Below are 20,762 nucleotides of genomic sequence, written 5' to 3'. Positions count from 1 at the left end.
GTTTTCCCGGTCTTGCGACCAAAGATAGCCTACGATAGTTTTCTGACAGTGTCAGAAATTCAGCATGATCAACGCACAGTGTGTTTGCTGCAACGACCTGCGTCTACTCAGCAGCCAATGAAATTGCAACATGAAATGACGTATTGATCCACGCGACCAGCGGCGCTACAATTTCAATGCCATGGAGGCAAAAAAAAAGTAGAAGGTATACTGGTATGTGAGATACCCATAAAGAACAAATTCTTGTTGAGTTGTGGCAGCAGAGAGCATGTTTGTACAATGTGTCAATCGTACAGTCTACATGCTTGTCGTACCCGAGTTTAAACGATCCAAAAAAAGGTGTTTTTTACACTACAATTGAGAAATTTTAACCAAACTATGTTAGACTTTTCATTAAGACCCTAAAGAATCATATCAACTTGTGGAAAATGGGCATCCTATGACCCCTTTAAATAATGATAACTTGATTGTGTTATCATTGACAACAATAGTTGGGTTTACAGTGTATAACATTAGAGAAAGGTTCTTCTTTGGCATTATTGGGACTCTAAAAGGTTGTCCTATAGCATCAGCTGTTAAAGCCTTCAAGAAAGCTTTATTTTTTGCTTGCAGTTATATTTTACCGCAGCAGAACCTGATAAACAGATGCTCTAGTAGTTGCTGTCATTGCAGCACACAAGGAAACAAATGTCACGAGTGTAATACTTGTTTCTCATTTAGTACTAATGAGGCTTTCATTTTTTAATTCTCTAATCACCCCGGGGCGGATGAATTGAGTCAAATGAGCCCGAACCAAACATTCTGTTTGAACCCTCACAGTATAAAACATCTCAAGCAACACCTCAGAGACAAAGAGATGAAACCCTGAAGAACTAAGTGATGCTTACACTCAACAGAAGTTACTGAACAAAACTCAAAAATTTGAGTTACAAAGTCCTCATTGATCACTGTGGATTTCCTCTCGTCCTCAGAATTAATCAGGCTTCATATAAATGAGAGATATTCACCCACACACACACAAACCAGCAAAACAATTCCCGTCTTCAAGCCTCTGAAGCACTGAATAGCCCCTCTGTCACGCCAGGAGTGTACAAACAGAATATATATCAGCTCTTTCCATACAGTCCACAAAAAACCTACTGTGATAGTGCCGCGGTTGAATTATGGTATCAGGTACCTAACGATCACTGCATTTGAAGAGCATATATTTACATGGCCACTCTAAAAAAATAAAAATAAAGGTTCTAATTAGAACCAAAAGCACTCTGATGTCATAGTAGAATCTTTGTAAAGTGAAATATTGAGTATTGAGCATATTTTAAATAACAACCACATTATGCAATATTCTGACAATATTCTATACAACCACAAAACAATATTCATACAACATATCAGCTATTTTACTGTCTCAGTTGTATTCACATGGTACACAAATAGTCTCCAAATACCAAAATTTAAGAAGTTTACAAAAAGCAACACAGTAAATGTCTATGTTTTATAAAAACTCTCATTGATATATTAGGCTTTAAAAACATCATTCTGCCCTTACAAAACGTATTATGTTAACCAGTTTCTGTCTGGTATTGTGGTAAATCAGTATGGGATGCCAATGTGAAAAGACATGAAACAAAAACGACAGGGATATTCCCAAAGCATCCCATATTAATTCATCTTTTAACAGCAGTCACAAACCTGATGTATTGGTACTTTGGCTGAAACTATGGTTGCCATGGTAACTTGTGTAAGGGCGCAATATTGCAAAGAATTTTAATCAAATTCAGCAAATATAACTGCAGAACATATTCTATTTTCATGCTGGGAAGTTACAGCAGGTGTGTGAGTGAGTGTGTGTTTGTGTACCCGACTGTGTGTATGTGGATCTCTGTTGCCTTAGATACCACGACTGAAAAAAACATTACAGCCTCTCCTTCATAATCAATGACATTTGGAATAACGCATTAATGCATTGACAACACGCATGCATCATATACCGTCAGCTTGCTCGTGCACATCCACGGCATTATAATATCAGTGATGATAGAGGATGTGGGTGGTGTATCGATCACGAAACACACATTCTTCATCACGCATTTATTGGTAACTCACGCTCTTTTTGCGCAGGTTCAGTCCGTGCTTTAACAATCCGGGCAGATCTCGGATCTTCTGCTTGATCTGGACCTGATCCCTGGCGGTTCTGTTCCATCTCCAGCTCGACAGGAGTCCGTCCTCCGCGGTGCACGGGATGCTGTCGGATTCCTCCATCATCCTCCTCCTCCTCCTCCACCTGCTCTTCACGCACACGGACGCTGGAGCGACGTTCCGCCGCTCGATGGATCTCCAGCCGCCGCAATGAGCCGCTCAACCGAGAGAGAAGAGAGACGAGACCCGCCGTACACTGCTGCTCCACCCAGCGATCACACACACACACACACACACACACACCTCGCTGCCTAAATGAGGACATTCGACAGACCTCTGCTTATATATGAAACCTGCAACTGAAAGAAAACTCAGCTATCGACCAACTTTTGAGGATAATCTCTTCAGAAGTAAAAACACAAGTTTACCTTGCTAAACGAGGACACAAAATACTGTGAATTTACATAAAATGGCCACTTTTCAAATAAACATAATAATGCAAACAACTCGTTATGTGGTCTTTTATCATTCTGCATTGGAAATATATCAAAGCTCAAACCTTTAAAACGGAGATCTGCAATATGTGCCGTTCCTCAGCAGCTAAATTGTCATTTTATGCATCATTTTAACTGATAATAAAATGTAGTCATGCGAGTGTCTGTGTGCTTTATTGTTCTTATAAATATAACCAATCCTTGCTTTCAATCTGAGAACTAATGAAAGCAACCATAAATACAGCATACATAGACCAAAGAGGTCATGGGCAATTTTAGCTGATGTTGGAGATAAAAGTATTTTTCATAAACTAATGAGGTCATTTCGCATATCTCAGCATTTTTCCCATCACATGATACCTTACTTTCAGATGTTGAATAGCTTATATAAAATAAAAACCTTAGCATTTAAAAAGTTATTGGTTGGGTGTCAGTCTTATGTTTTTCCCATAAAGCCTCTGTAATGATTTCATCTGCCCACCTTAACAAATCAGACCAAATCATTTTTCTACATGTCAAGTACTGTTTAAATAGTTTGCAGTGATTGGACATTGAATCTTAAAGATCTACTGACAATTCAACCTTATGTGGACATCATGCTCGAGTGCTGTAACCGATTTTTGTCATTTGAAAAATATTTTACTGTAATATGTACAGTAAGATACTGTAAAATGTGTATACAGTATTTTACTGTAAACAGCAAAGGATTATAGGAAAATATACGGTCACTACTGTATTTCCTCACTACTGTAAATCAATTTACAGTAGTGAGCTTGCCCGCGAAAAACTGACCAATGGCAAGGGAGTTATTTTTTTACTGTTTGGTGGAAGTGGCAGTAAAAGGACAAAAGTGAAATGCACCGTTAACTCGACAAAAGGTTAGTACATTATTTCTGTTTTATGCAAAACTGCGATATTTTAAGGTGTTTTCACTTGTTAACAGCAAACTAACATTATTCATCATCCTAAAAAAAAAATGTACTCAACTGTTTTAAATATTGATAATAATATCAAAAAATGTTTATCAGCATATTAGAATGATTTCTGAAGGATTATGTGACACTGAAGACTGGAGTATTGATGCTGAAAATTCATCTTTGATCACAGAAATAAATTACATTTTAACATATTCAAATAGAAAGCAGTTATTTTAAGTAGTAAAAATATATCACAATATTACTGCTTTTGCTGTATTTTGGATCAAAATAAATGCAGGCTTGGTGAGCAGAAGAGACTTTAAAAACATTAAAAATCTTATTGTTCAAAAACTTTTGACTGGTAGTGTACTTGCCAATTTTTGCTTTTCAGTATGTGTATGTTTTTCCATGATACAAAGTCCCCAGGGGACTGTGGTGATGCCCTTTTTTAAGCTAGTGCATCTGAGAGGTCAAGATTTGTAATTTGTACTTTTAAAAATAAAATGTTCAACAATTAAAAATAATATTATCAGAACTAAAGCTCATGAGTTATTGTGATTTTTGGGATGGTAAAAATCATGGTTTACAGTGCAGTACCACAATTGCATTGTTTTTTGCAATTAGAAAAATGTTTAAACTAAATGACAATAAACTCTACAATACTGATACTGTAAATCAAAATACGGTAATAATACTGTAAATAAAATACAGTAAAGACATTATTGTACTGTAAATGCAATTACAGTAATAATACTGTAAATATTTTTTACAGTAAATTACTTGCATCCAGCTGCCAGTAAGTTACTGTAAAATTTACAGCAACCTATTTACAGTGCATGCAATGCTGACTAAATAATTCAGACTAATAATAAAAATAACAAGGATATTTAGCAATAATGAATAAAAGAAAAAGTAATTTTATTTATGCATTAATCTTTTTTCCAATTCAAAAGATTTGTCAGACTTTGAGGGACAATATATTACTAAATAAACACACACACACACATATTGTGTAAAATATTCATTAATGGGCCAAATATTGTCGTCTTTTCTCAGTTCTGGAAATGTATCACTTAATATCCACCAATCGTTATAATATTATTTTGTGCTGCAATTTACTGATTTTCTAAGAGACACAGTCGAGCCAAAAACGATTTTTCCCAGCTGGCCCAAATCAATGAGAATCATTTAACCTCTTACTGACCGGCTTTTCTACAGCCGTGTTAACAATTAGGAAGAATTTTATTGCATTTCTATAATTTTTTATCTTGAAATTTAAGTTATGAATGCAAGGTTAACATTTCAATTAAATTTGTTAATATATAAATATATAAAAGAACCCAAAATAGTTTTAGCAGAAAATATTATTTTATAAGGAAAATAATATTATCTTATTTTCTGTTATATTTTATAAACATTTTATTACAGAAAAAAAATATATATATACTGTATATATATATATATATATATATATATACATATTATATATATCGTAATCATGAAACAAAATCGTAATCATGAAACAACAAATTAATTAAAACAGCAACAAAGCTCATTCATTACATACTGCAATCATTTTTTAAAAGTATTCAAAGAAGGAAGTGCTTCTAGTGGAGTAATAGTTTAAAAATCGTTCAAATAATGAGCACAGTAAGAAAAAGCTGATTTTCCGTGCTCTGAACGCACCCCAGGTACTTCTAATTGAATCCTGATTGATGATCTGCTGGAACAGTTCTTTCTACGCAAGCATAAAAGACTAGTAATGTAATTAGGAAGCATACCCAGCTAAGCCTTTACAGTATACAACATATGTATATATATTTTAGTAAATATAAAGAAGCATGCATGTAAATAATATCACCATAAAAAAAGAGGCCAATAACTATTTCAGCAGAAAATATTGTTTTATATGGAAAATAATTGTATGTTTTCGGTTATATTTTTTATGAAATATTATATATATATATACACACACACATACATAAATATAAAAACATATATATAAAATCCAGTCTCATCATTTAAATAATCAAATGATCAATTTCAGCAGAAAATGTAATTTTATATGAAAAATAATATTTCCCATATAAAATATTTTATTTTATGTTTTTATTTTATGAATATATTTCGTAATTGCTTTTTTACAAAATATTTGGTAAAATAAAATGTTTATATATATATATATATAAAACACATTTTTTGTGTTTCTTTAATGAGTAAAAATCCAGTCACATCATCTAAATGCACCAAAACTGAATTCTTGCAGACAGAAAGAGACACAGATCTGTCCTCAGCGTCTAAAGGACGTGTCTACTATGACCCACTTGTCTGAATAAATGAATCAGTGTGAAATCAATATCAATGTTCAGAGGTTCACATCAATAGAACTGCTTTGATCCTCAGCTCTGTGGTGTTTCTTGGGAAGGTACGGTACGTTACGCTGCATTAAAGCATTGATCAGGCTGTTTGTCTGCTCATCGTCCCCGATTCCATTTGAAACACATCTAGTGTTATCCAGCATCGTGTAATGTTGTTTTATCAGTTTCAAGGTCAGAAGCGGGTCTCTGATTTGACACAGATTGTTTGGTTGCTCTGGCATGTGTTTGAGGACGGACGGACGGTTGGACGGATGCCTGGGGTTGTTATGTATTAACAGGTTGGCAGGCATCCGCGCTGCTCACTAATGCATGATGGGACAGAAACAGTGCCGCCCCCTTCAGCCATGCAGCTAAAACCTTCAGGACGCTTTTGGAATAAGCAAACCGTTCACGATCAGCAAGCTAATCTACAGCCGAGGCCTGCTTCTCACTGTATGAAGACGTTAAAAGCGAACAGTCGCGCTCGGCAAACCAGTATCTCCACATCTCACATGAAAGAAAAGCTGATGATCTGTCAAAATGAAAGATCACCTCTATACGGCTGAATGGAGCATATGCCTGGAGGACACGAGTGAGAGTGTGTGTGTGTGTGTGTGTGTGTAGCTAACGGCTCGTCCCGGTGGAGTTGACTGGGGGCTGATGTGTGTGTGTGCTCTAATTTCAGGTGTAACGCCGAGGTGTTGGATGACATGAAGAACACAAGAGGAAAGCAGGTGTTCATTCTCGAGGATCTGCAGGGAGAAAGACACGATTAACTGGATTTCACTGGACGCTCTGTGATCATTTGAAACATAAAGGATCATGACAGGGGGAAATAAAAGTCATCTGAAAATCAAAAAAAGGAATTGGAAAAATAAGTGTTACCATTGGGATACGTGGAGACACTTTGGAGGTTGAACTTGATCTTCAGCTCTCATGTCCAGGTCAAAAAGCCTCCTTATGTCGTTGGTTTTTCCCTCACAATCCACTGCAAACTTGCATTCAGATCTGACCAGGGTTGTAGTTAACTAAAAGCATTAAAAAAATGGGTAACACTTTACAATAAGGTTAATTAGTTAACATGAACTAAGCATAAACAATATTTCTACAGCATTTATTAATCTTAATGTTGATTTCAACATTTACTAATGCATTATTAAAATTAACAGTTGTGCTTGTTAACATTAGTTAATGAACTGTGAATTAACATGAACGACTGTATTTTCATTAACTAATGGAACCTTATTGTAAAGTTTTACCAAAAAATTTACTAAAACAACTAAAACTGAAATAAAAATATATAAATAATAAAATATAATAATTAATAATAACATAAAAAGAAACTAATAAAAATGACAAAAAACCTAAAACGTTATCATTAAAATGAAAAATGAAAAAATAAAAACATAAATGACGATAAAAAATAAAAAATTCATAAAACCTAATCATTAAAATAAAAAATGAAAATAAAAACTATAATAAAAACAAAAAATTACTAAAACTTTATTATCAACATGAAAACTGAAAATTTAACAAAACACACAAAAAAATACTAAAACCTATATCATTAAAACCAAAAATCTAAAAATAACAAAACAAAATTGCTAAAACTTTATCATTAAAATGAAAACTGAAAATACAAATATACAAACTATAATAAAAAATGACAGGAAAAAAAAAACTAACACTTTAATTAAAATGAAAACTGAAAAAAAAAAGAAACTATAATACAAAAAGACAAAACAAAGAATTACTAAAACTTTATAATTAAAATGAAATGATAAAAAATTTAAATATAGGTTACCATATTGTTTATATTAAAATATTGCTTCATTATATTAAATGTTAAAATATTTTTTAATATATCAATACTGTATTTATATAAAATATATCTTATCATAAAATAATTTTAGAGGATTTTTATTTGAACCCATTAGGATTCTTTGGGAAACAATCATATTTTTTGCAATTCTATTTGGTGCCGTTTGTGGTACACAACTTACACTTGAAAAATAACATTTTTGATAGAATGAGCGTTCATCTGATGATGAACGTATTAGTTAGCGATATCAATGTCCCTCTGGGAGACGCGTCTGCATGTTTTTCTGTCTGTTGTGATGTTCTGCTGCGTTCAAACACTGAGCACCTCTTCTTAGAAAGGCTCATCATGATTAAAATACTCTGTGAATATTCCGTTAATCCCTGCGTTGAAGCACTTCCTCTCAGCGCGGATGTCATGTGATCTGATGACAGGAGCTCAGAGCTCTGAGGTGTGACGGCCGCAGGGCCATTTAATGTGTTCAGAGTCCCGACGGGGCAGAAACCACTGCAAAACACCACAGGGACAAATGCTGAAGAAAAAGCTGTAAACTGGTTAACTAACTGTAAGTTACCTTACCATATGAACAGACCTGAAAATTAACGTTAGGTTAAAATTGTTATACTTGATTAAAGAATTTTTTTAAAATTATTATATTGAAGATATATTGTGTAGAATATATTTCATCTATCATTTTGTCTTCATCTATGATATTCCAGATATTGTTTTATTGGATTATAACAAAATAATCATTTAAGAAAACTCTTATGTGATTCAATCATTACTCTGAGGTGTGACGGCCGCAGGGCCATTTAATGTGTTCAGAGTCCCGACGGGGCAGAAACCACTGCAAAACACCACAGGGACAAATGCTGAAGAAAAAGAAACAAACTGGTTAACTAACTGTAAGTTACCTTACCATATGAACAGACCTGAAAATTAACGTTAGGTTAAAATTGTTATACTTCAATATAATAATTTTTAAAAAATTCTTTAATCAAGATATATTGTGTAGATATATATAAATATATTTCATCTATCATTTTGTCTTCATCTATGATATTCCAGATATTGTTTTATTGGATTATAACAAAATAATCATTTAAGAAAACTCTTATGTGATTCAATCATTAATTTAAGAATACTCTAATCCTATATTATAAACACTGACTGGAGAATGTTATTTTTTAATATTTCAGTTGAAATCGCATACTGAATTGCATTATTGTTCTTCTGGAAATTCTGAATGTACTTATTTTTCAAATATTAAAAAATATTTTTCATGAAGACAGTGAAAACATTGTTACATTAACTGCCTATTAATGGTGAAAAATGGTAATATTATATTTAATATAACACTAAAAATTTCATATTTTTACTCAAATTTTTTTTTTAAAGGTTAATTTATAATAAAAATGTGTACTATATTTATCATGTACTTTTATATTTTATATATATATATATATATATATATGATTATAATATGACATGTAGGCTACTTTTACAGTTAAAATGTATCTTTCATTTTAAATAAACAATATTTATAATAAAAAAGACATTTAACAACATTTTTAACTGTAAAATTACATATGTATCATTTTAGAATATATTTTATATATATATATATATATATATATGATTATAATATGACATGTAGGCTACTTTTACAGTTAAAATGTATCTTTCATTTTAAATAAACAATATTTATAATAAAAAAGACATTTAACAACATTTTTAACTGTAAAATTACATATGTATATTAGAATCATACACACACACACACACATATATATATGATTCCAATATGATACAAACAGTTCTGATCATGTATATCTAGTTAACTTGCCAATGCTTCAAAACAAAACTCTTCTTATCTTTCCAAGACTTGATGTCACTAACCTTGCAAACTTTGGTAAATCCAGCGTAAATCCAGATTTCATCCGCAGTAAACAACTTTTTTTTCCAGACAGACTGGAGAAAACCCTGTGTGCTTTTACTCTTAGCTGTGTAAAGTCAGCCGATCACACTAGAGCTTACTAGACTGAGAAAACGCTCCAGTTTTTGTGAAACATGCATGTAGACGGTCAGCAAACGGATGGACGCAACTAGTCCACAGAGGAGCTTCTGCATGTGAAAGCCAGAATAAGAGAGTGAAGAAAGTCTTTCCCCTCCCTCACACAGACAGAGATCTTCAAACACACGCTTGATTAAATACTGAACACAACCTCCAAAAAAGAGAGGAGAGGAGATGTGGTACCAAGTACCAACCCAAGGAAACATGAATGAACAACATCTATCAACCAGTCAGATTTCAGGGTTTGGCTTAGAGCTGATTTTACAAGTAGTTAATGGTTTAAAGGGACAGTTCACCCAAAACTTGTCATCATTTACTCATCCTCATGTGGTTCCAAACCTGTACGAGTTCCTTTCATTTGAACACAAAGATATTTTGAAGAATGTTGGTAACCGTCAAAATATCTTCTTTTGTGTTCAACAGAAGAAAGAAACGCATACAGGTTTGAAACAACACGAGGACGAGTAAAGAATGCCAGGATGTTAAGTTTTAGGTGAACTGTCTCTTTAAGTTACTATGTTTGATAAGAATATTGTTCCAGGAGCAACAAAAGGTCAAATCACTGTCATGTTTTAAACTTAACAAATTATAATAAGTATAAAACTACATGTAAACTGTACTGGACATTGCTGGGAAGAAGTGTTTTACTGCCATCTTGTGGTTGCTTTACAGAACTTTTGTTATGTCTTGTTCAAACAACCATAGGATCCCATTATGACTGTATGAAATCTAATATACGACACACCGAAACTTTCCATAAGTCTGCCATAATTCACGATATACATATAATTTTGTAGTCACGTGGGAGGGAGGGAAAGATAGAAAGAACGCCTTACGAACATAAACCATGGTTTTACTACAAAAAAAAACATGGTTGCTATAGTTAAACCATGGTAACTACAAATTAACCATGGTTTTGCTACACTAACCATAGTTTAACCATGTATTTGTAGTAAAACTGTGGTTATACGAATGGTAATCAATATGCCGCAAAAACATGGTTACTACACTTTTACTATAATAAAGCCATGGTTAATTTTCGTAAAGGGAAGGATTACTGTGATCAATTTAATTTGCAAGTCAATTAACTTACCGGCAGCTTTTTCAGGAAGGGAGAGTCCTCCAAATTTTCTCTGTCGACCAGGTTTGAGAGGAAGCGACCAAAACCAGAACTTCTCCCTAAACTTGGCCGAGGGAAAGATAGAAAGAACGCCTTACGAACATAAACCATGGTTTTACTACAAAAAAAAACATGGTTGCTATAGTTAAACCATGGTAACTACAAATTAACCATGGTTTTGCTACACTAACCATAGTTTAACAATGTATTTGTAGTAAAACTGTGGTTATACGAATGGTAATCAATATGCCGCAAAAACATGGTTACTACACTTTTACTATAATAAAGCCATGGTTAATTTTCGTAAAGGGAAGGATTACTGTGGTCAATTTAATTTGCAAGTCAATTAACTTACCGGCAGCTTTTTCAGGAAAGGGAGAGTCCTCCAAATTTTCTCTGTCGACCAGGTTTGAGAGGAAGCGACCAAAACCAGAAAATCTCCCTAAACTTGGCCTAAAGATTTGGCAAAAATTTGGGGAAAATGGTGTATTTCCCCAACACTGGTGTTGTCCAGCCCTTCACGATTAGCGATCTGACTTGCTAATTTGCACAGCGACATTTTTCACGGCTCAGTCGGCGGAGATACGTCGCATGGAGCTCAAATTGTCGTTCTTAGTCACCTTAAAGTTTTACACACACAAAAACTTACAAGAAAACGTGTTAAAATGATCAATAATACCAGTATTTCTGTTTAGTCAGAGACTGATCCCAACCAGTGGCGTGTCCACAAGGGTGGCACGGGGTGGCAACTGCCACCCTTAAAATGAGCTTTGCCACCCCAAAGCAGCGTATGGGATCGAAGTGCATTGAGAGCGGAGCAGCGTGATTTTAACTGAAGCGGGGATCTTTTGAAAGTCGGAGAATTCTGGTTTTCGCTCGCTCTCAGAGTGCTCCACTACCGCTCAATCACTAGCACAATTAATGCCATAACTATAGCCGTTCTAAACTAGTTCTGCCTACAAGGATTGTACTGCACGCACACATGTACAGACACATAACGGATCACTCACACACAGAAACAAAAAATATTGTCAACGCTGCCCTGTGATTTGTCAATAAAAATGCTTAGAAACAGAAAAGTTATACCGAAAATTTCTTATTCTGTGTTCTAAACTCCTGAAACATTGGTGCTTCGTATTTTAGAGCAGTCACTGCAATTAAGAAATAAATGAATCAAATCTGTATGTGCGTGTTTGTGTGAAAACCCCCTTTGTAATTGTTAACATTTTCATAAGTAACTAAGCTAATTTAATTACACTTTTTTTTCTCAGTAACTGTAACAGATTGCACTTACATTTATTTTGTAATTAAATTACGTAATTCCGTTACATGTAATTAGTTACTCCCCAACACTGGTGTTGAATATACAGAATATATGGGGAGTACAAACACTGATCTATAGTTGCCACCCCTCATTCTGCTCTTGCCCCCTCTTTGCCACCCCAAGTATAAAATCCTGGACACGCCCCTGATCCCAACGGCAGGCGCTCCAGCGGTTGATCTGCTGTTGCTATGGTTACCACCTCCAGCGCGCGAATTCTTGTCTGAAAACGCGCTCTTTTTGACATACTTTAGTGGTTACTCGTTATTGGTAATGTTTGATTAAATGATGTCAAATTAAACGTTTTAATATATTTGTGTGCATTTTAACAGAGTATGAGGTCTATTTGTAGGCCAGACCTTGACCATGCTCGCTCAACTATTTTAAATTTTAAATTTTCAGTGTTTTCGACCAGTTTCTAGTGGGTTTCGTATGGAAGCCCGTTTCCGTCACTGAATAAACAAATAAAAAGAAGTTATTGCAACTATTTATCTAACAATTCTGACTTTATTTCTCAGAATTGTGAGATATAAACTCGCAATTCTGACTTTTCCTCAATTGTGTGACATAAACTCAAAATTGCGAGAAATAAAGTCGGAATTGCGAGATAAAAACTCGCAATTCTGACTTTTTCTCTTGTGAATGCAAGTTTTTATATCGCAAATTTTCTTGCAATTGCAAGTTTAAATCTCGCAATTCCGTGTTATAAAGTCAGAATTGCGAGATATAAACTCAAAATTCTTAGAAAAAAAAATCAGAATTGTGAGTTTTTTATCTTGCAATTCTGACTTTTTTTCTCAGAATTGCAAGAAAATTCCCAATTCGGACTTATTAACTCGCTATTGTGAGTTTATATCTCACAATTCTGAGAAAAAAAGTCAGAATTGCGAGATAAAAAGTCACAATTACTTTTTTAATTTTTTCTTCAGTAGCGGAAACGGGCTTCCATAGTTTCGTTGTTATTATAAGTACAAGGAAAATAAACTTTCACATTTTGTTCTACAACAAAGTATACACATTTAAACCACACGTGAATTTTGAAGGCAGTTTTGATTAAATGTACACTCTAAAAAGAAAATCGTAAAAATAGGCCACAATGAACTGAATTAATATAAAATAATTATCTGTATTGATTTTTAACAGGCGTTTTGCCTGTATTTTGAATTTTGCATTGTGTTTTAGAGCTAATGCAAATGTCTGTAATATGTCCTGGCAGAGTGCACTTTTCCAGTATATATTGCTAACAACTTGCTATACAAGCACTACAGATGTCTGATTCATCAAGCATGTAATCTCGCATCTTTGCTAGCCGTTTTCTTCATTAAGCAGAAGCGCATGAGTCCAACTATTCCTTCTATCCTGTTGTATTAAAGGGGTCACAACGATGAATTCTGAAATTGTCAACACAAAGAGTCTTTTCCTTATTCAAATTCGATTAACTATTTTCATGTAAATTAACAGATGACAGTTAGGATGCCAAAGAAGTTCCAAAAATAAATAAATAAATACAAAAAAAAAAAAAAAGTATCAAAACCTAAGGCTTGTATCAGTCATTTTCCCTGAGTTTTGAGAGGGGAAAAAGTAAAAAGATAAAAATCCATTAATGAAAATTAAAATCAGATATTTAAAATCAAAATTTCACTTTTCTTATACGATGAACATTTTTTTGATCTATAAAAGTTCAACTTTAAGTCCAAACTATACTTTGTATGTCAGTTTATATTAATAAAAATAATGCAAATAAAATTAAATAATAAAAAATAACAATCCAAAAAAATTTATATACAGCAGCTTTGTTACTGTTAGCTAAAACTATTGTAAAAAATCATACAAATTAGATGAAAATGTAAAAGTAAAAACTAAAATGTTGCCTTCGCAACTAAACTGAAACTAAACTAAATAAGTATACTAATAAAACTGAATTAAATACAAAGCTATAGAAAAACTTAATAAAAATGATTTTATTTATGACATATTAAAAGACTAATTACTTTCACCCCAAATACTAATTAGTTGTAATTTTACATTTTTAAAATCCTAGGTTTTGCCCATTTGTCAGCAAGAATTTTTTACTAATTTAAAACACAATAAAATGTAATGTGCTCCTTTATTCTTTTATATATTTTAATATGCACAAGTCAGAATAAGCATGGTATTTGAATTTTTACATAAATATTATGTTACACTGAATGACAATGTAACATTATTTCAACCAAATTTTGACATTTTATCCTCCAAAAATGTATTTGAAACCTTAAAAGTAGACACTTTACTTACATTTAATGTGCTTTCTATGGACATATAATCACTTTTGTACATTTCTGTTGATGCGGACATCTTAACGTCTTTGACCCATATACAGTATAGACTTTATAAACACACACACATATATATATATATATATAAATGATTTATTTTAGTAAAAAATTTGCATTTCAAAACTTCTTGCCGTCTCAATGAAGAGCTGACTAATTTTGTGACAACATGCCCCACTGTAAAGGCCCATACAGAACTATTCAGAAAAATAAATTAAATCGATCAATCAATAAGAGCATCAAAACTTAAATCAAGTTGTGGAATCCTGATTTTAGATGGGGGAAAAAAAAAAAATAAAAAATTTATTTATGAAAATCAGAAGCAGGGCAGTTTTCCCCTCTTCCTAAATGATGAAAAAAGTTTGAAAGGCGGGTTGAGAGACGTGGAAACTCCTCAAGTGCGTGTATAAAACCCCTTGAGAAGCGTGGTTCAGAAGTCTCCCGAGTTTTCTTGAAGACGTCGCACACAAGCTTGCGCAATCAGGATGCCGTCAGCTCAGAGTAAGTGCAGCGTTCGAGACAGACGGATCCTCGTGAGCAGACGCAGCTCTTCACATCTCTCTCTCTCTGCAGACGCAGCGCTCTTCCTGTCTGCTGTACTGGCAGCGTTCCTCAGTCTGGGGGATGCCGTGCCTGCCTACAGCGGTCTGGCCGAACTCTCCGAAACATCTGGAGACGAGGTTCAGGACGTGGAGGGAAAGAGTCCTCTGAGCGAGCGGCAGAAATGGTATCTGATGGCCAGAGATCTGCACAGAGACGTCAAGACGCTGCGAGACCAGCAGGTGCGTCTCAACTCACATTTCTGCAAAGATGCTTTGTGTTACTCAAACTAACTCGGAGCTCCTCCGTCTGCAGTTTGAGAGGGACTTCAGAGAGACGGTGAACATGACGGCGTATGAGGGAGTGAGGATCGAAACGCCTCTCCTCGAACCCTCCGACGGCTGTCTGTCCAGAAACTTCAGCGCAGTAAGAACACGCTTCCTCTCAGATGACTCTGGTTAATTTATGGCTCGCGGTTTAATCAGGAGAATGCTTCTGAGCCCTAAGCTGATTTTACATTTTAAAACAATAACATTAAAATTTTGAAACTTTTTTATCATCTCTGTAAATACTTTTTAACATTTTCTAATGCATTATGAACTAATATGAACAAACAATATTTTAGTTTAATGATGTAAAAATGCATTATACATTTCATTTTTATTTATATATTTTATATTTTATATAATATTTAAATTAAATCACATTGTTATTAGGTTTTTTTATATTTTTTTATTTTTATTTATATTATTTAGCTATATTAACAGGTCATTTATTTTTTTTATATTTATATTATATTTAGAAAATTGTTAGTTTAAAATTTTTCATTTTAAAACAATAACATTAAAATTTTGAAACTTTTTTATCATCTCTGTAAATACTTTTTAACATTTTCTAATGCATTATGAACTAATATGAACAAACAATATTTTAGTTTAATGATGTAAAAATGCATTATACATTTCATTTTTATTTATATATTTTATATTTTATATAATATTTAAATTAAATCACATTGTTATTAGGTTTTTTTATATTTTTTTATTTTTATTTATATTATTTAGCTATATTAACAGGTCATTTATTTTTTTTATATTTATATTATATTTAGAAAATTGTTAGTTTTAAATTTCTCATTTTAAAACAATAACATAGTAAAATTTTGAAACTTTTTTATCGTCTCTGTAAATACTTTTTAACATTTTCTAATGCATTATGAACTACTATGAACAAACAATATTTTTGTAAACATTTTATAAACATTAACAAAGTTTAATGATGTAAAAATGCATTATATATAATCATTTTTTATTTATATATTTCATATTTTATATAATATTTAAATTAAATCACATTGTTATTAGGTCTTTTATATTTTTTTATTTATATTTATATTATTTAGCTATATTAACAGGTCATTTATTTTTTAATATTTTATATTTATATTATATTTAGAAAATTGTTAGTTTTAAATTTCTCATTTTAAAACAATAACATAGTAAAATTTTGAAACTTTTTTATCGTCTCTGTAAATACTTTTTAACATTTTCTAATGCATTATGAACTACTATGAACAAACAATATTTTTGTAAACATTTTATAAACATTAACAAAGTTTAATGATGTAAAAATGCATTATATATAATCATTTTTTATTTATACATTTAATATTTTATACAATATTTAAATTAAATCACCTTGTTATTAGCTTATTTAAAATATCTTCATGGAACATGATCTTTACTTGATATCCTAATGATTTTTGACATAAAAGAAAAATCGATAATTTTGACCCATACAATGTATTTTGCCTATTGCTACAAATATACCCCAGCGCCTTAAGAATGCTTTTGTGCTCCAGGGTCACAAATCATCAAAAAAATATTGGGCTTGTTTTTGAAGCAGCGGTTGCTTATTTGTGTCGTGAGAGTTGGTAACAGTGTCTGTCTCTTTGCTCCTGCAGCTGCAGATAGCGGACGGACAGACGGATCAGATCTCCAGCGCTCCTCTATCGGTCAGATCCGCATGGACGCGCAAGACCACGACGCATTCGATCCTGTTCAACTTCAGCAGCGTGATGATCGACACGTGCAGAGCCCTCAATTACATCAGCAAACACAAAGCTGCACACCGAGCAAAAGACACGAAGAGACCCGCAGGCTGGAGCTCCGACAAGAACTCGTTTACCTGACTATCCTATTTATTTATTGACCTTTGCAGATATTTAATTCAGGGCATGATAATTTAATATATTTATGAGTCTGTGCTTTTAACTTATTGACTGTTGTGCAACACTGATATTTATAAATGCAATATTTATGTGCCAGTACTTTCATTTCCCGTAAATGGGTTTTTCTCATTAGAAAATCAGTGCTGATGAATATTCATGAACTTGTTTGGTTTATTTGAAACTGAAAAACTGAGACCAACATGCTGACTGTTTACAATCATCTAATTCGATTCAATAAAAAAAACAACAAAGAAAGCTCAGTTACATTTTGTGTGTTTCTCAATGCAATGTTTTAGAAAGAGGAAGCAAAAGTCTTAAAATAACAAAGCTGGGTGAGGTATTTACATCCCAGCACAGCGTCCCGTGAGATGCTCGTCTGCGTCTTCATCAGGTTTGTGGATTGGGCTGGAGTTTCCGTCAGGAGCGTCTTCATCCCCAAAGCAAACTGAAAATACAAAAAAACTTCTTCAGCAGCTCTATGTGCTAAAACACGGAGATCTTCACACGAGCAGCTCACAAAACTCACCTGAGGACCGAGGGTTCAGGAGGAAGCAAAAGTCTTAAAATAACAAAGCTGGGTGAGGTATTTACATCCCAGCACAGCGTCCCGTGAGATGCTCGTCTGCGTCTTCATCAGGTTTGTGGATTGGGCTGGAGTTTCCGTCAGGAGCGTCTTCATCCCCAAAGCAAACTGAAAATACAAAAAAACTTCTTCAGCAGCTCTATGTGCTAAAACACGGAGATCTTCACACGAGCAGCTCACAAAACTCACCTGAGGACCGAGGGTTCAGGCATCCCCGGATCGGCTCCCTGCTTGAATCCTGCGAGAAATAAACACCTTCAAAAACACACGCTTCTACTGAAACCCGCAACAGATTCAGAAGCGGGAACTGGGAATGTCACGAACTGCTCCAGCTCACATTTCATTAAAAATCAACACATAAATTAAAATATTAATTATAATAAATGTAATTACACATGAATGAATAACTACACATATGATGTAATATTTTATATTATTTTATTATATATATATATACATACAAAACTACACACACACTTAAATTACAATTTTTAAATGTACAAAATAATAAATCATTATATAATTATATAATAACCATTTAAATTACAATACATTATTTTATAAAAAATATACATAAATATTAATAATGAAATTATATGTACATAATTAAAATGTGATTTTCAAATGCATAATAATAGTTATAAAATTATATTTAGCCATTTAAATTATATATATACACACAATTTTAAAATTTACAAAATAACAAAGTATTTTATTTATTAAGTTTCTATATACAAAGAAAAGTAAAGCAATTTTCCCCCATTACTTTTAGTGTTCCTCATGACTGTAATACTGTATTTTCTCTCATTTCAATCAGCTTAAGAGCAAAACAAGAAATACTACAATCATTAATGAATTAATCTTTTACAATTCGATGTCAGTTTTTTTTTTTTTTTTGCATTACAGCAAAAACAATGCAACTGAGAATTTGGGAGCAAGTGTGTTTAATTGTCACTAATAAAGACAATGCAAAAAAAAAAAAAAAGGTATTCCTTTTCTTAATGCAGTTTATTTTTTGTGTTCTTGACGGCTTTTGTGAGATTCACTGATCTACAGAGCCGGTGACATTCAATATCATGCCGATATGTGTATTATCAAAGTCCCTTTAATTAATTTTTCATCTAAATGAATCTCAAAAACTGCATGCTGAACTCACAATTAAATTACATATTTCAAGTCAGCAACAAAATCTGAAATGAACTGCCCCATGAATGTTGTTCCTTATGCTCAAACAGCATCAAAAAAGCTTATTTTCCAGGTTTATGTGCAGTCATAAACACGAGTCTCAGGTTTTTATGGGAACCGGAGCTTCTAACAGCAGCTGCAGTGACGCAATAACTTTACCAATCAGCCATTGGCTGTTTTATACAGGAGATGGGACTTTTTTTCTGCCATATTGCACGTTGCAGTTTCTCCCATTCATAAGTAATAGTAATAATATACCTTAAAGGGTTAGTTCACCCAAAAATGAAAATTCTGTCATTAATTAATCACCTTTGTGTTGTTCGAAACCTGTAAGACCTTCGTTCATCTTCGGAACACAATTTAAAGGAGACATATTATGACGGTGCCGTGGGTGGAAACTTACAGATTAAGGGGCGGTAATATTTTAATAAGATCCCTTTGCCACGTCACCAAGGGAGCGAAATCAAACGCGCTCGTTTTCTCAGACGCTCGCACATCAGTGGTTCAACTGTAAAGTTACGAAGCTACAAGAATACTTTTTTGCGCAAAGAAAACAGAAATAACGACTTTATTCCACATTTTTGGGAACTTTTCTGGACCTTGAACGTGGTAGTTACCTTGCTGTCTATGGGAGGGTCACAGAGCCCTCAGATTTCATCAAAAATATCTTAATTTGTGTTCTGAAGATGAACGAAGGTCTTACGGGTTTGGAACAACACGAGGGTGAGTAATTAATGACAGAATTTTCATTTTTGGGTGAACTATTCCTTTAATAATGACAAACGAGACACAAAATAGCTGCAAATAAATGAAAACCATTACAGTTGACACTGGTTAATCAGCCAATCAGATGTGTTTGACGGGCCTGTCATGTAACATTACCAAACGACTGAATGCAGAGCAATATATGGGACTGTTGTCATGCATTGTCCATGTTTTTATTGCATCATGAATGCGCTCTCGCTCTCTCTTTAGCAAGTCTGTATTCCTCATTCACAGGAACTGACAGAGAAAGCCTTGAGCATCATGAAACCGCCTCAGATCCGGAGCACAAAAGTCCGAGCACAGCCGATCCTTCCCGTTTTCATCCAGCATTGGTCTGACTAACACAACACAAGCGTCATCCGTGCGAGATCTCGAAGAATCCAGATGTCAGAGCTGATTCATCCTCATTTATTTCTTGAGCAACACACTCCGGACGAGCTGTGAGGAATGCTTTTTCTTCTGCTTTTCATATTCATATATTACTCACATGCTGGATACTGGACTGTGAGGTCAAATCAGATAAAGAACTCTTTTGTGTTATCCTGAATGTATTTAATTTTGCTAAATAAATGCCGTATGTGGACTTCAAATATTTATTTTAGTTGAAACGATCATATTATGCGGAAAAAGAGAGCGCTCAGGCTGGTTTAATTGTTGGATTGTGTGGTCCAATTTTATTTTTTAAATGTGAGCCTGCAGCACAAAAGCAGTCTTAAGTCGCTGGGGTATATTTGTAGCAATAGCCAACAATACATTGTATGGGTCAAAATTATAGATTTTTCTTTTATGCCAAAAATCATTAGGATATTAAGTAAAAATCATGTTCCATGAAGATATTTTGTAAATTTCCTACCGTAAATATATCAAAACTTAATTTTTGATCAGTAATATGCATTGCTAAGA

General features: G+C 33.4%; 1 long non-coding RNA gene across 1 annotated transcript in view; it reads right to left on the bottom strand.

Moving 5' to 3' along the window:
• Positions 1-16,971: 16,971 nt before the first annotated feature.
• The window catches only part of LOC107714288 (uncharacterized), a 6,692-nt gene continuing 2,901 nt past the window's right edge, over positions 16,972-20,762 (bottom strand). Inside the window, exons 2-4 of the long non-coding RNA XR_001636973.1 lie at positions 18,099-18,147; positions 17,897-18,017; positions 16,972-17,654 (exon numbers count right to left, since the gene is read on the bottom strand). This is a non-coding gene — a long non-coding RNA (uncharacterized LOC107714288). The remainder of the gene's footprint in view (positions 17,655-17,896; positions 18,018-18,098; positions 18,148-20,762) is intronic.

This window comes from Sinocyclocheilus rhinocerous, unplaced genomic scaffold (genome assembly GCF_001515625.1).
Source record: "Sinocyclocheilus rhinocerous isolate Xijiao unplaced genomic scaffold, SAMN03320098_v1.1 scaffold1230, whole genome shotgun sequence".
NCBI lineage: Eukaryota > Metazoa > Chordata > Actinopteri > Cypriniformes > Cyprinidae > Sinocyclocheilus > Sinocyclocheilus rhinocerous.
The sequence above is the reverse complement of the archived record's forward strand: the minus strand, read 5'-3'. Positions and strand labels throughout refer to the sequence as shown.